The sequence below is a fragment of the Sorex araneus genome, chromosome 5, assembly GCF_027595985.1.
Source record: "Sorex araneus isolate mSorAra2 chromosome 5, mSorAra2.pri, whole genome shotgun sequence".
Classification (NCBI taxonomy): domain Eukaryota; kingdom Metazoa; phylum Chordata; class Mammalia; order Eulipotyphla; family Soricidae; genus Sorex; species Sorex araneus.
This window is the reverse complement of record NC_073306.1, coordinates 160,915,038-160,928,374: the sequence shown is the minus strand read 5'-3', so window position 1 is coordinate 160,928,374 and position 13,337 is coordinate 160,915,038.

Below are 13,337 nucleotides of genomic sequence, written 5' to 3'. Positions count from 1 at the left end.
GGATTCCCGTGACGTCCTACAGCCCCTGGCTTTCTTTGTTTCCCCGTCCAGGCCCATCACTGCTCCAGGATTCTGTCTGCAGAGCCGCCCACCCTCCTTATCCTAGGTGGGCTGGGGCACTGCTCTTATTTCCCCAGTGCCCCCCACTTCCTGCCTGTCCCAGCCAGACTGAAACCTGACCCTGTACAGTCCAGTTCAGGTTCTGTGACTCTCGTGCTTGGAAACCTTGGGGAAGGAATCCATCCTCTATGTCGAATGGGGGCTGGAGCGATAGCACAGCAGGTAGGGCGTTTGCCTTACACGCAGCCGACCCGGGTTTGATTCCTCCGCCCCTCTGGGAGAGCCCGGCAAGCTACCGGGAGTATCTCATCTGCACGGCAGAGCCTGGCAAGCTACCCATGGTGTATCCGATATGCCAAAAATAGTAACAAGTCTCACAATGGAGACATTACTGGTGCCCGCTCGAGCAAATTGATGAGCAACGAGATGACAGTGACAGTGACAGTGAATGTTGAATGGCTTGTGAAGCCCTAAAAGCCGAGTTGACGCATCTTACATGAACTAACTGAGGTGACAGATGTAACCTACCCTGCATCCCTGTCCCCAGGACAGACTGGAGAGATAGCAGCAGGCAGGGCTGTGGTCCCGGACGTTGCCGAGTACTGGGCCCAGAATAAAAGCCAAAGAGGCCAAAGAGGTTGTATGCAGCCCCCACTCTGCAGACGGTCCCCTGATCCCACTGGGAGTGACCCCCAAGCGCAGAGCCAGAAGGAAGTCCTGAGCACCTCTGGGTGTGACCCCCACACAAACAAAATAGCCTTCATAGGATGTGGACTCCTGGTGTCACCTGCCCCGAGGCTGGTCCGAGCCGTCTCCGGTCCATCTGTAGAAGAGGTTCCAGCATCCCTCAAGGGCGCGAGCCATTCTGTGTTCTTTGGTGTCTTGGCTGTGAGTACAGTGCTCTTGAAAGTTCTCAGTCCAGACTGACACAGTGGGCGTGGCCAGGTAATTAGCTCATTTAATTGCTCCTATTCAACCTTGCCCACTGAAAAGGTGCCAGTCAGATGGATAACAGAAATGGCTGGGGGTGGGAAATAGGTATCAAAGGGGTAGGAGAGATAACACAGCCACTAAGGCCCATGCCTGGCATGCAGCTGACCCTGGACCCGTCCCCAGCACTCCAGAGGGGCCCGCAAGCACCACCAGGAGTGATTCCTGAGCACAGAGCCAGGAGTAAGCCCTGAGTGCTGCTGGGTGTAGCCTAAACAGAACAAGGAAAAATGGAAGGGGGAAAGGGAGAGAGGGAGGAAGGAGGGGTGGAAGGAGGGAAGGAAGGAAGGAAGGAAGGAAGGAAGGAAGGAAGGAAGGAAGGAAGGAAGGAAGGAAGGAAGGAAGGAAGGAAGGAAGGAAGGAAGGAAGGAAGGAAGGAGGGAGGGAGGGAGGGAGGGGGGGAGGGGGAAGGGAGGGAGGGAGGGGGGAGGGGGAAGAGAGGGAGGGGTGGGGAAAGCCACAGGACAAACAACTGTGGGGCTCTGGGCCTTGAGGGGCAGGCCACAGCAGACTATAGGACATCTACAACATGCTTGGAGGACAGCAGTGGACGTGGACAGATAGGTCGGTGAGAGACCAGAGTGGACCAAAAACAATGAACACAATGGGGGCTGGAGCGATAATACACTGGGGAGGGCATTTGCCTTGCACGCAGATGACTCAGGTTCGATCCCCAGCATCCCATATGGTTCTCCAAGCACCACCAGGAGTAATTCCTGAGTGCAGAGCCAGGAGCAACCCCTGTGCATCGCTGAGCGTGACCCAAAAAGCCAATAAATAAATAAATAAATAAATAAATAAGATAAACACAGGAGCCACTGGATAGGGCATAGAATATTGGGGATCTTAAACCATCATTAAAAAAAAAAATGGGTCACTCACATAGTGATGCTCAGGGTACTCCTGGCTCTGCACTCAGGAATTACTCCTGATGGTGCTTGGGGGACTATATGAGATGCCGAGGATCGAGCCTTGGTCAGCCATGTGCAAAGCAAGCACCCTACCTACTGCAATACTACTCCTGGCCCCAGCAAACCATTTTCTTAAAGTTATAATTATATAAATATGTAGTTATATAACTATAACTTCATAAGCATCAGGAATTTTGCTGATTGTGCTGCAAATCTTTTGTGCAGCACTGAAGAACCCACTCAGGAAAAATGCATTCCTGAAGTGACACAGACAGTACCTCTTCAGGTCCCAGCCTCCCTCTTCTCCCCTTGAGTTCTAAATTCAACTCCTGAAATTGAATTTAGGAGGCCTAGAGTCCCTGGAAAGGCAGCATACATAGGGAGAAAGGAAAAAAAGGCTAAAAGGGTGAGGGTCAAAGGTGATTTGCAGTTACTTCCCTATTGTCCCCTCTGCTGGACATTCTGAGACTGCAGGATGCAACTCTGAGGGCTAAGGAAAAAACAACGTCAATTTCTCTGACCATCCAATATTTTAAAACTTTTGCATGGATTTCTGTTATCTTAAATACCATAATTGGGGGCTTCTTCTTAAAAAATGAATAGATTTCCTCTATAAAAATGTTACTGGTTCAAAAGGAATGAATCTACAAATCATTCCCACAGTTTATTCCATTGGAATTCCAGTGGAGATTCCAATCAAACTCCACTATAGCTACCATAAATATACTATTGGTTGGAATTCCAGTGATATTCCAATTAACATCTTGATTTCATGAGTTTGTGAGGAACTGGAAAACTTATTTTAAAACTTGATTTTAAAAGAATTTTAAAAACGTTCATTTTAAAAGAATGAAGTCCAGCTGAAGCTAAAGAAGATTTGAAAAGAAGATTTAAGGAAATGAGCTTTCCAGATTTGTTATCTGACAAAGTCACAGCAGGGAGGGGACACAAACAAACAAATGTCCCAAGAAAAAGAATGGGAAATCAGGAGCAGATCAGCAGAGAGAGGAATCTGTTATATGTAAAATGTAATCACAGATAAGGCTAAACTCAGTAGTATTTAGTAGAGTTATAAAATGACTGATCACGTGTAGAGAGATAAAAATAACAATAACAACAAATATCTCATACCCTTCCTATGGAAAAATTAATTCCACCCCAGAGATATAGTGCAAGGGTTAAAGCACTTGCCTTGCATGTGCAAGGCAACATGTGCAAGGCAATAATTCAGGCCAACTCTGGTTCTAGCCCCAGAACCTTATATGGTCCCTGAAGCAGAGTTAGGAATGATCCCCGAGCACAGAGACAGGAGTAAGCTTGAAGCACAGTTGTAATTATTGGTTATTATTTACAATTAGTTATTAATAATCACTGTATCACTGTCATCCTGTTGTTCATCGATTTGCTCGAGCGAGCACCAGTAACGTCTCCATTCATCCCAGCCCTGAGACTTTAGCAGCCTCTCCTTACTTGTCTTTCCCACGATTGGAAGCTCTTTCAGGGTCAAGGAAATGAGACCTGTTATTGTTACTGTATTTGGCATATTGAATATCTTCTATGCGGGTGGAGTATTCTCGGTAGCTTGCTGGACTCTCTAAGAGGGAGAAAGAATGTATATCAGAGAATACAAGCAAGTATGTTAAAACCAAACATATGTGTGCTGCTTTAGACACATCAGTGGGCTTAGACTATAAGAGGTCCAGGAGCTTTGTTTTATATAGTCTCTGGATCGTATTAATAAAATAATATTAAATTGATATTATATTATCCTGGGCTGGAGCAATAGTACAGTGGGTAGGGCATTTGTCTTGCATGCAGCTGACCAGGTTCAATTCCTCCGCCCCTCTCGGAGAGACTGGCAAGCTACCAAGAGTCTCTCACCCACATGGCAGAGCCTGGCAAGCTACCCGTGGCGTACTCAATATGCCAAAAAACAGTAACAACAAGTCTCACAGTGGAGATGTTACTGGTGCCTGCTCGAGCAAATCAATGAGCAACGGGATGGCAGTGACAGTGACAGTGATTATATCATCCTATAAGACTCACAGGACCTGAGGACGTGAGATGTCACCCCAGAAATGAGTTTATCTCTTACTGAGTTCTTGAGTGACATACAAAAGATTTGGTTATAGTTATGGATTTGTCAGATGGTAACCCAAAACTCAAGTAAAATAAATTTTAAATAAATCATTGCAAGCTGCAAGGCTAGAAGGAGAATTGTAGGTAGTATTTTACACCTTCTAACATACACAAGAAGGGACTTTAAAAAGAACACATAAGTTTCCCTTATTCAAAAAATTAATGATTTCAGTGGCTGAAGAGGTAATACCGGAGTCAAAGCTCTTGTCTTGCACACAGGTGACCCTGGTTCTATCCCTAACACCACATATGGTTTCCGAGCACCTCAAGGATGATCCCTGTGCACAGAGTCAGGAGTAAGCCCTGAGCACCATCAGATGTGACCCCAAAACAAAACAAATGAGGGATTTCTGTTCAAGAAGAGATACTATACACAGGGCTAGGAAGAGACCTTGGGGATTTCCAACACCATGACACCATGAAAGATTACTGTCTACAATACACAAAGAACACATGTTAGACCATCACCACTGTACATAAGACCCAGTGGGAAGTTTCTGGAAGAAGTGACCATTTATGGGATGAGAAAAATCTAATGAATTGCGAGTTGAAGATCTACTTGGCCTAACTTGAAGTCAAATATATCCAGATTGAGATAGAAAAAAAAAAAGATATGGGGTCCAGGGACTGGAACGATAGCATAGCGGGTAGGGCATTTGCCTTGCACCCGGCCAATCCGGGTTCGATTCCCAGCATCCCATATGGTCCCCTGAGCACCGCCAGGGGTGATTCCTGAGTGCAGAGCCAGGAGTAACTACCCCTGTGCATTGCCAGGTGTGACCCATAAAGAAAAAAATGATATGGGGTTCAGCTGGGAGGGCATTTGCCTTGCATGCAGTTGATCTGGGTTTGGTCCTTGACATCCCATATGTTTTTTCTCCCAGCCCCACTAGGAGTAATTCCTGAGTGCAGAGTCAGGAGTAACCTTTGAGCATTGCTGGATTTGACCAAAATAAAACAAATAGATCAAAAGATGTCAAGACTGGAACACTGGGGTCAAGGCACGTATCCGAATGCAGCTGGCCCAGATCCAACCCCCAATGCCGTAGTCTCCTGGTGATGGCAGGCACAGCCCTGGTGTCTCCCGAGAACTGCCAGCTGCAGGTTATCCCTGGCACAGGAGAGCCCAAGCAGTACCCCCCTCCCTTCAGCCCTCTCACTGAATTGCCAGTCTTTGGCTGAAGCCCCCTGAGCACTGCTGGGAGACCTAACCCCCCACAAACAAATTCATCATATTTGAAAAATTGAAAAAGACAGATAATATTCTGAGCTTATAGTTGAAATCAAAAGTCTCATTCCTAGCTTGTGGGAGGGCAAATGGTGAGAATGACAAACTGGTGAACTTAATATGTACTTAAAGAGGTGAAGTGTTAATTATCCAGAAATCCCACTTTCAAGCACGGGCCCCACAAACGGCAGAAGCTCAAGCAGGGATGTGTAGAGACAGACAGTGTTCATCAGAGCCCTGCTGGAGACAGCAAGGAGACGAGACACCCTGGATGCTCTTCTGTGGGAGATGGATACGGGTGGCCTGAGGGGGGTAAAGGAAAACACCAGCCAGACAGGAAGGAGCAAGGCTTACAAGCAGCAAGAGAGAAAGATTTAAAACTATGTAATGGATTGTTTGTTGTGGGCTGAAAGTGGGTAAAGGACCAAACATGATGGCCTCTCAGTGTCTGAATTGCAAACCACAATGTCTGAGACACACAGAGAGAGAAAGAGAGAGAGAGACAGAGACAGAGACAGAGACAGAAAGAGAGAAGAAGAAGCAGAAGAAGAAGCAGAAGAAGAAGAAGAAAAGAAGAAGAAGAAGAAGAAGAAGAAGAAGAAGAAGAAGAAGAAGAAGAAGAAGAAGAAGAAGAAGAAGAAGAAGAAGAAGAAGAAGAAGAAGAAGAAGAAGAAGAAGAAGAAGAAGAGGAGGAGGAGGAGGAGGAGAAGGAGGAGAAGGAGAAGGAGAAGGAGAAGAAGAAGAAGAAGAAGAAGAAGAAGGAGAAGGAGAAGGAGAAGGAGAAGGAGAAGGAGAAGGAGAAGGAGAAGAAGAAGAAGAAGAAGAAGAAGAAGAAGAAGAAGAAGAAGAAGAAGAAGAAGAAGAAGAAGAAGAAGAAGAAGGAAGAAGAAGAAAGCAGCAGCAGCAGCTGTATGACTGAAACCTGATCATGAAAGCTTTGTAACTATATATTTCATGGTGATTCAATTATGAAATTAAAGCTATACTGATGAGTAACCAAAGAAACCACATCAGATCTGTATCTCAATACTATGTAAGAAAGTTGAGGTGTTTGCCTTGCATGTGTCCAAGCCAGGTTCAATCATTGGCACACCATAGGTCCCCTGAGCCTTGCCAGGAGCAATGTCTGAGCACAGAGACAGGAGGAAGCCTTGAGCACTGCTGAGTGTGCCACCTCTGTAAAAACCTCTTGAATGCCCCAAATAAGAAAAGCAAAAAGCAAAGAAAAAGATAAATATATATACATCTCTCTCTTTAAAAGAATATATATATATATATATATATATATATATATATATTCTTTTCTCAAGATGCATTCAGAGTCCTTCCTACATGGCCTGAAATGCTTTAGCAGGTAGCTCCCTTGGCCTCTTTATTAGATGCTTACTGGCAAATAGCAAAGTTGGATATCACAGGTACAAAGTGAATAGTACAATGGGTTGGACATTTGCCTTGTAAGCAGGAGACCCGGGTTTGATCCCCAGCATCCCTAAAGGTCCCTTGAGCACCACCAGGAATAACTCCTAAGCCAGGAGTCAGGAGTCACCCCTGAGCATCACCAGGAGGGGCTCACGGTTGATGTACCATGCAACAAACATTCGATTAACTCAAGGTAATGATGTTCAAGAACAAGAAACCAAGAGGGTCTGGGGAGGTGCATGAAAGGGCTGGCTCATGTGCTTTGCACACTGGGAGAAAAGACGGAGCGTAGAGCCAGAGATGGAAGGAGCCATCCCCCAGCACTGCCAGGTATGACCCAGAAAGCAGAAGAAAAACAAAAACCAAAGAAAAAAGAAGTGTAGAGCCACAAAGCCAAGGCAGATTGACCCTGTGCTCAGAAGTGGCAGCTGATGGACCGAGTCTCGCGCTGAGTCTCCTGAAGGCAAATGCATGGGGTGTGTCATGTCCTCTCTTGCTTTTCTGAAATTAATGGTGACTTTAGGCTAAGAACGGGAGCCTTGGATGTCCCATAATGAACCTATGTGGAAGGTCGTCTTGCTAAAAAGCTCCAGTGCCAGGAAGTCTCGGCTGTTAGAGCCAAGGACAGAGGTAGTGTATGCTGCAGAGAGCAGCAATCACACTCTGCGGGGAAAGGTCAGCACCGAGGAACTCACCTGGGGATCACAGTCAGAAGAAGCTAGAAAGAAGACCTTATAACAGGCAATGCTGTCTAAACACAGCAGACACTCATGGAAAAAGGTACAAACGGAGAAAGCTAATGTGGCTCTATTACTATCAGACCCAAAGGGACATCATGGGAGACACAAGGGGAAATTTTATCTTGATGAAAGGGTTGGCAGATCAAGAAGACAGAGTGGATTAGAAATATACATATTCCCAGTAATAGAGAGTCAAAACTGGATGAAGCAGGAGATGATGAAATAAAGCTCCCAGAAAAGAGCAACACAGAACTGCCTAACCCCATGCCAGGCTGCCTTCACCAGAACACCTAGGAAGGGCTGAGTTGAGTTTCTCTCCGCCCCAGCAGAATCCCGGCAGCCAAGAACCTCCAGAACCTAACTGCAGCCATGCTCAAGGCTCTCTATTGGCTCGAACCAGCCTCACCTATGAGGGAACCTGCAGAGGAACCCAGGTATGCGGGACTCGTGACTGAGATCTCCATGCTCACTCGGAACGGGACTGGGCCTCCTCCCCCCAGCTCCCCAGTTTTCCAGTAGTTTGGCAGTCACACCCACAGACTGCTCCAGCACCATATAATCTCATCAATGACCAAGATCCAGAGACTCTGAAATAAAGCTCCTGGGAGAGAGTGACACAAAACTTCCTGGATCGCGACGCTGCCCATTGATCTACCAAATTTATTCATAATTGCTTGTTATGAATAAACTGCTGAAAATGTTCCAAAAATCCTTCCTTAGGGGAGAGTATGTGAAGATTGTTATATTTCAACCAGGGCCATTAAGCCCTTCTATAAGAGATGACTAATATGTTATTAAAGGTTGAGCCTTGTGTGTGTGTATATATATATATGTACATATATTTGTAAAAATATATTTCCCCGTAAGATTGGTTTCCTTCTACTTTAAACCCCATCTAATGTGGTGTGCTACTCTTGAAATATGAGTGGTGTGAGGTATGAGATGTCCAGGAATGGGTTCACTCATGGGTGAGACCTGAGCGGGTGGAGAGTGGCATGAGCATGGCAGCAGTTGAGTTATGGGGGTGGCTATAGTGACTACAGTCACTTTGTAGTCTTTACTTTTTTTGCTTGTTTTTTGTTTGTTTTTGTTTGGGGGCCACACCTGGCAATACTCCTGTCTCTGCACTCAGGAATCACAATGCTGTTCCTCAAGGGACTATTTGTGGTGCCAGAAATCGAACCTGGGTCAGCTGTGTGAGAGATACATGTCCTACTCACTGTACTATAACACAGTGCACAACATTTGTCACACAGGCTGGGGAGGGGTGGGTTTGGGGGTATACTGGGATTCTTGGTGGTGGAAAATGTGCACTGGTGAAGGGATGGGTGTTTGGTCATTGTATGACCGAGACTTAAACTGGAAAACTTTGTAACTGTTCTCACTGTGATTCAATTAAAAAAATAATAATTAATTTTTTAAAAAAAGTACATGGAGCACTTACCAAGAAAAACTATACCCTAAACCATAAAATATTTCTCACCAAGATTAAAATGTAGGGACTGGAGAGATAGCACAGCGGATAGTATGCTTTTCTTGCACATGGCCGACCTGGCTTTGATTACCCCTCCCCCCACACACATGGTAATATGGTAATATGACCCCCTGAACACTACCAGGAGTAATTCCTGAGCGCAGAGTGAGCTTACGCCTAAGCACCACCAAGTGTGGCCCCCAAAACAAAGAAGACAAACAAAAAATGAAAATACAGGGCCCAGGAGATAGTATAGAGGTTAGGGTACATCATGTACCAAACCCAGATTCAAACCCCACCACTACATGGCTCTCTGGCATCACTGGGTGCATCCCTGGAGACCCTCAAGTACCACCGGGGTGGTCCGAGTAATCCCTGGCACAGTAGGGCCTAAGCAGCGTCGTACGCCCAGGCCCTAACACCAGTTGACCCTAAGGGTCAGTGCTGCTTAGGGCACTATCACTAGGAGTGGCCCCCTTGTCCCTGAGCATTGCCTGGGAGGCCTTCCCCACAAAGCTGAGGAAAACAACATTTGAAATATATGGTTTATAGAATATAGTGTCTTATCACAATGGTAACGAACTTGAAGTGAACAAAAATAACACTAATAAATAATATATTGCTAAACAATCCATTGATCAAAAATTAGGAATTAAAAAAAAATTGTTCTTTAATTGAATCACCCTGAGATACCCAATACAAAGTTGTTCCTGTTGAGTTTGAGGTGTACAGTAACCAAGCACTTGTTCCTTTATCAGTGTCCTCTTCCTGCCACCACTGTCCTCAGTTTCTCTCCTGCCCCCCAGCCTGCCTCTAGGGCAGACACTTTTTCTTTATTTTCTTCTTTTATTTTTTCCTTTTTTGGGGGGGGGGGGTGTCACACCTGGAAATGCACAGTGGTCACTCCTGGCTCTGCACAGGAATTACTCCTGGCAGTGCTCAGGGGACCATATGGGATGCTGGGAATTGAACCTGGGTCGGCCGCGTGCAAGGCAAACGCCCTCCCCGCTGTGCTATCACTCCAGCCCCTCTTTTTTCCTTTTAGGCACTGTGGTTTGCAATACTATAACTCAAGGGGTATCACTTTACCAAAAATTAGGAAATACTTTAACTAAATAATAATAAAAAGTATTTAAGAGATAAGGACACAGTCCCAAAGGACCAGATAGACTACATGCCTTTCATACCTTCGTTTAATTCCTGGTACTCCATTTTCCTCCCGATCCCCACCCCCTGCAATGTCAGAAGCAATCCAGAGCACCAAACCAGGAATAATCACAGCTGGGTGTGGCTCCCAACCCAAAATAGCAACAAACAATACACACACACACACACACACACACACACACACTAGGACTCAAAAAAGTTTTTATTATTTTTTATTTTTAAATGCTATACATTAAACAAGTTTCTAAAACCTCTGACTTCAATGAGTTTGGATCAAGTAGTCTGACTTCACAGAATTTGCAGGGTAGCAGTTGTTGGCAAGGACGTTGGCGATGGTGCTAATAAGATTCGCTTTGTTTTCTGATGGAGCTGCTCATTTCCAGAAGTAGAGCGACTCACTCAGAATCACACCAAGCACAAGAGCAGCTAGACCCCAGATGGATCTCCTTCTGTTGAGTGCTATTTGGACTGACTATAAATCAATAGGATGATATTTTCACAACACTTTCGGAATTCTGGAGATTGTCTTTTAAACCACTTTACAAATTACATGGAAACAGTCACTTTGTAGTCTTTACTTTTTTTGCTTGTTTTTTGTTTGTTTTTTGTTTGGGGGCCACACCTGGCAATGCTCCTGGCTCTGCACTCAGGAATCACAATGCTGTTGCTCAAGGGACTATTTGTGGTGCCAGAAATCGAACCTGGGTCAGCTGTGTGAGAGACACATATCCTACCCACTATACTATAACACAGGCCCCAGTCTTTACGTTTTTAAATGCTATTGTTTTGCTCCTTTGGGGTATCTTCAGTGATGCTAGGGTCCACCAAGGCTATACCCTGTGGATCTCAGGAACCTGTGTGCCAGGCATGTGACAGTCTTTTGAGCTACCCAAACAGCACCCTTAGTGACAAATTTAACTAAAAGTTTACACTAAAAAACCTAAAGAAAAACAAATTGGAGAGATTTCAACCATACTCATGGATGAAGAGACAAGACTTTAAAATCATTTTACTCACAGGGACTCATTGTCCTTCTCTCAGAAGAGAGCATAAAATGACTTGCCATACCATATTGCCAGACCCCGAGCCAGGCTGTTTCATTTGGGGAACCCCGAAGGGGGTTGGGTGAGGCCCCTCCTCACCCCAAGGGACCCAGCCCCGGCAGCTGTAAACCCCCATAACTCAACTGCTGCCATGCTCACGCCACTCTCCACCCGCTCGGGTCTCATCCATGAGTGAACCTATTCCTGGACATCTCATACCTCACACCACTCATTATTTCAAGAGTAGCACACCACATTAGATGGGGTTTAAAGTAGAAGGAATATGGCCCCCTGAGCACCGCCAGAAGTAATTCCTGAGTGCAGAGCCAGGAGTAACCCCTGTGCATCGCCAGGTGTGACCCAAAAACAAAATAAATAAATAAATAAATAAATAAATAAAGTAGAAGGAAACCAATCTTACAGGGAAATATATTTTTACAAATATATGTACATATATATATACACACACACAAGCCTCAACCTTTAATAACATATTAGTCATCTCTTATAGAAGGGCTTAATGGCCCTGGTTGAAATATAACAATCTTCACACACTCTCCCCTAAGGAAGGATTTTTGGAACATTTTCAGCAGTTTATTCATAACAAGCAATACAAAATAAATTATTTCAGTTCTGCTTTGGGGCAGAAGTTGGGGTTCGGATGGAAACATCCAAAATATGGTGGTGGGAAGGTATAATGGTGGGATTGGTGTTCAAATATTAAATGTAATCAAATATTGTGAACTACTTTATAAAAATTTTTAAAATTTCAAAAATCATTTTATTTGACTCAAATTCATATAGAGATTCCATATAATACCCATAAAAATTCTAGCAGGATCTTGGTAGAAAATAACAAGCAAATCCTCAAATTTATACTGCAGGTGCTAAGGACCAAGAACCACAAAGACAGCACTGTGAGGGTGGGGTGCGAATGAACAAAATTAGACACCACTGAATTTTCAGATTTATTCTAAGACTGCTTCATTAAGAGAGTGTAGTGTTGTCATGAAGGGTAAACATATTGATAAATCGGAAAGAACAGGAATTACAGAAGTAGACCCCTACACTTTTTATCCACTGATTTTCAAGGAAGTTGCTTTCAGTTCTGAATAATCTCTCATCTGAGCAGACCACAGTATCCTTATCCATTTACCCTCCGAAGGACATGCCAGTAATTTCCAGGTTTTAACAATCATGAGGAAAGTCACTGAAGCGTCCATGTTTAGGTTGTTTGTTTAGCTTGGTGACTAGCAAGGAGCGATAATGCTGGTGTGTCCCACCAAGCTGCCTCCCAAAGTGACCTAACCATTCAGCGTTCCCACCAGCAGTGAATGAAAGTTGCCATTGCACTAAAATCTTACAAGTGGTTGGTGTTTTCAGGGTCCTGAGTCTGGGCCATTCTTGTAGGCATGTCCCCTGCATGTTTTTGGGTCATTGAATTCTATTCACATGTATAATATAGTCTGTTTGGGAATGACTTGCCCTGCTGGCCTAGGACCCTGCCCCAACTCTGTGCCTGCTCTTCTGACTTTACTACTTGCCCTGTCATCCTTAGCAGTCCGCAGAGCGCTCGGGTTCACCTCACCGGTCTAACTCAATCACCTGAGCTGTCTTTAAAATCTGAAGTACAAGGAAGGGCTAGGCAGACAGTAGACGGGGTGGGGCACTGGTCTTGCATGAGGCCAACCCAGACCCAATCCTTATGGTCCCTGAACCCTCCAGAAGTGATCCCTGCATGCAAAGCCAGGAGTAACCCTGAGCATTACCTGCTGTGGCCCAAAAACAAGAATAAAGAAAAAAAAAATATATATATATGTTTTTTAAATTGGGCTTTTGTGTGTGTGTGCTTAACCCAGGCACAGAGATTCCTAGCTTCTCTTTCTCATTCCAACTACACCACAGTCCAGCTTATGTTTTCTCATCTCACACAAGTATAAGAGAATGCACATTTCTTTGCTCATGATTGGGTTTCAGCCATAAAATATTCCACATCTGTCCTTTTATGTATGTTTCCAGCCACCAGGGTCCCCAGTTTCTCCTCTCCTCCCCAGCATACCTTACCTCTCTATCTCTATCTCTGTCTCTATCTCTATTATCTCTGTCTCCCCCTCTCCCTCTTCCCCCCCTCTCTACCTCTTCCCCCCCCCTCTCTCTCCCCTTCCC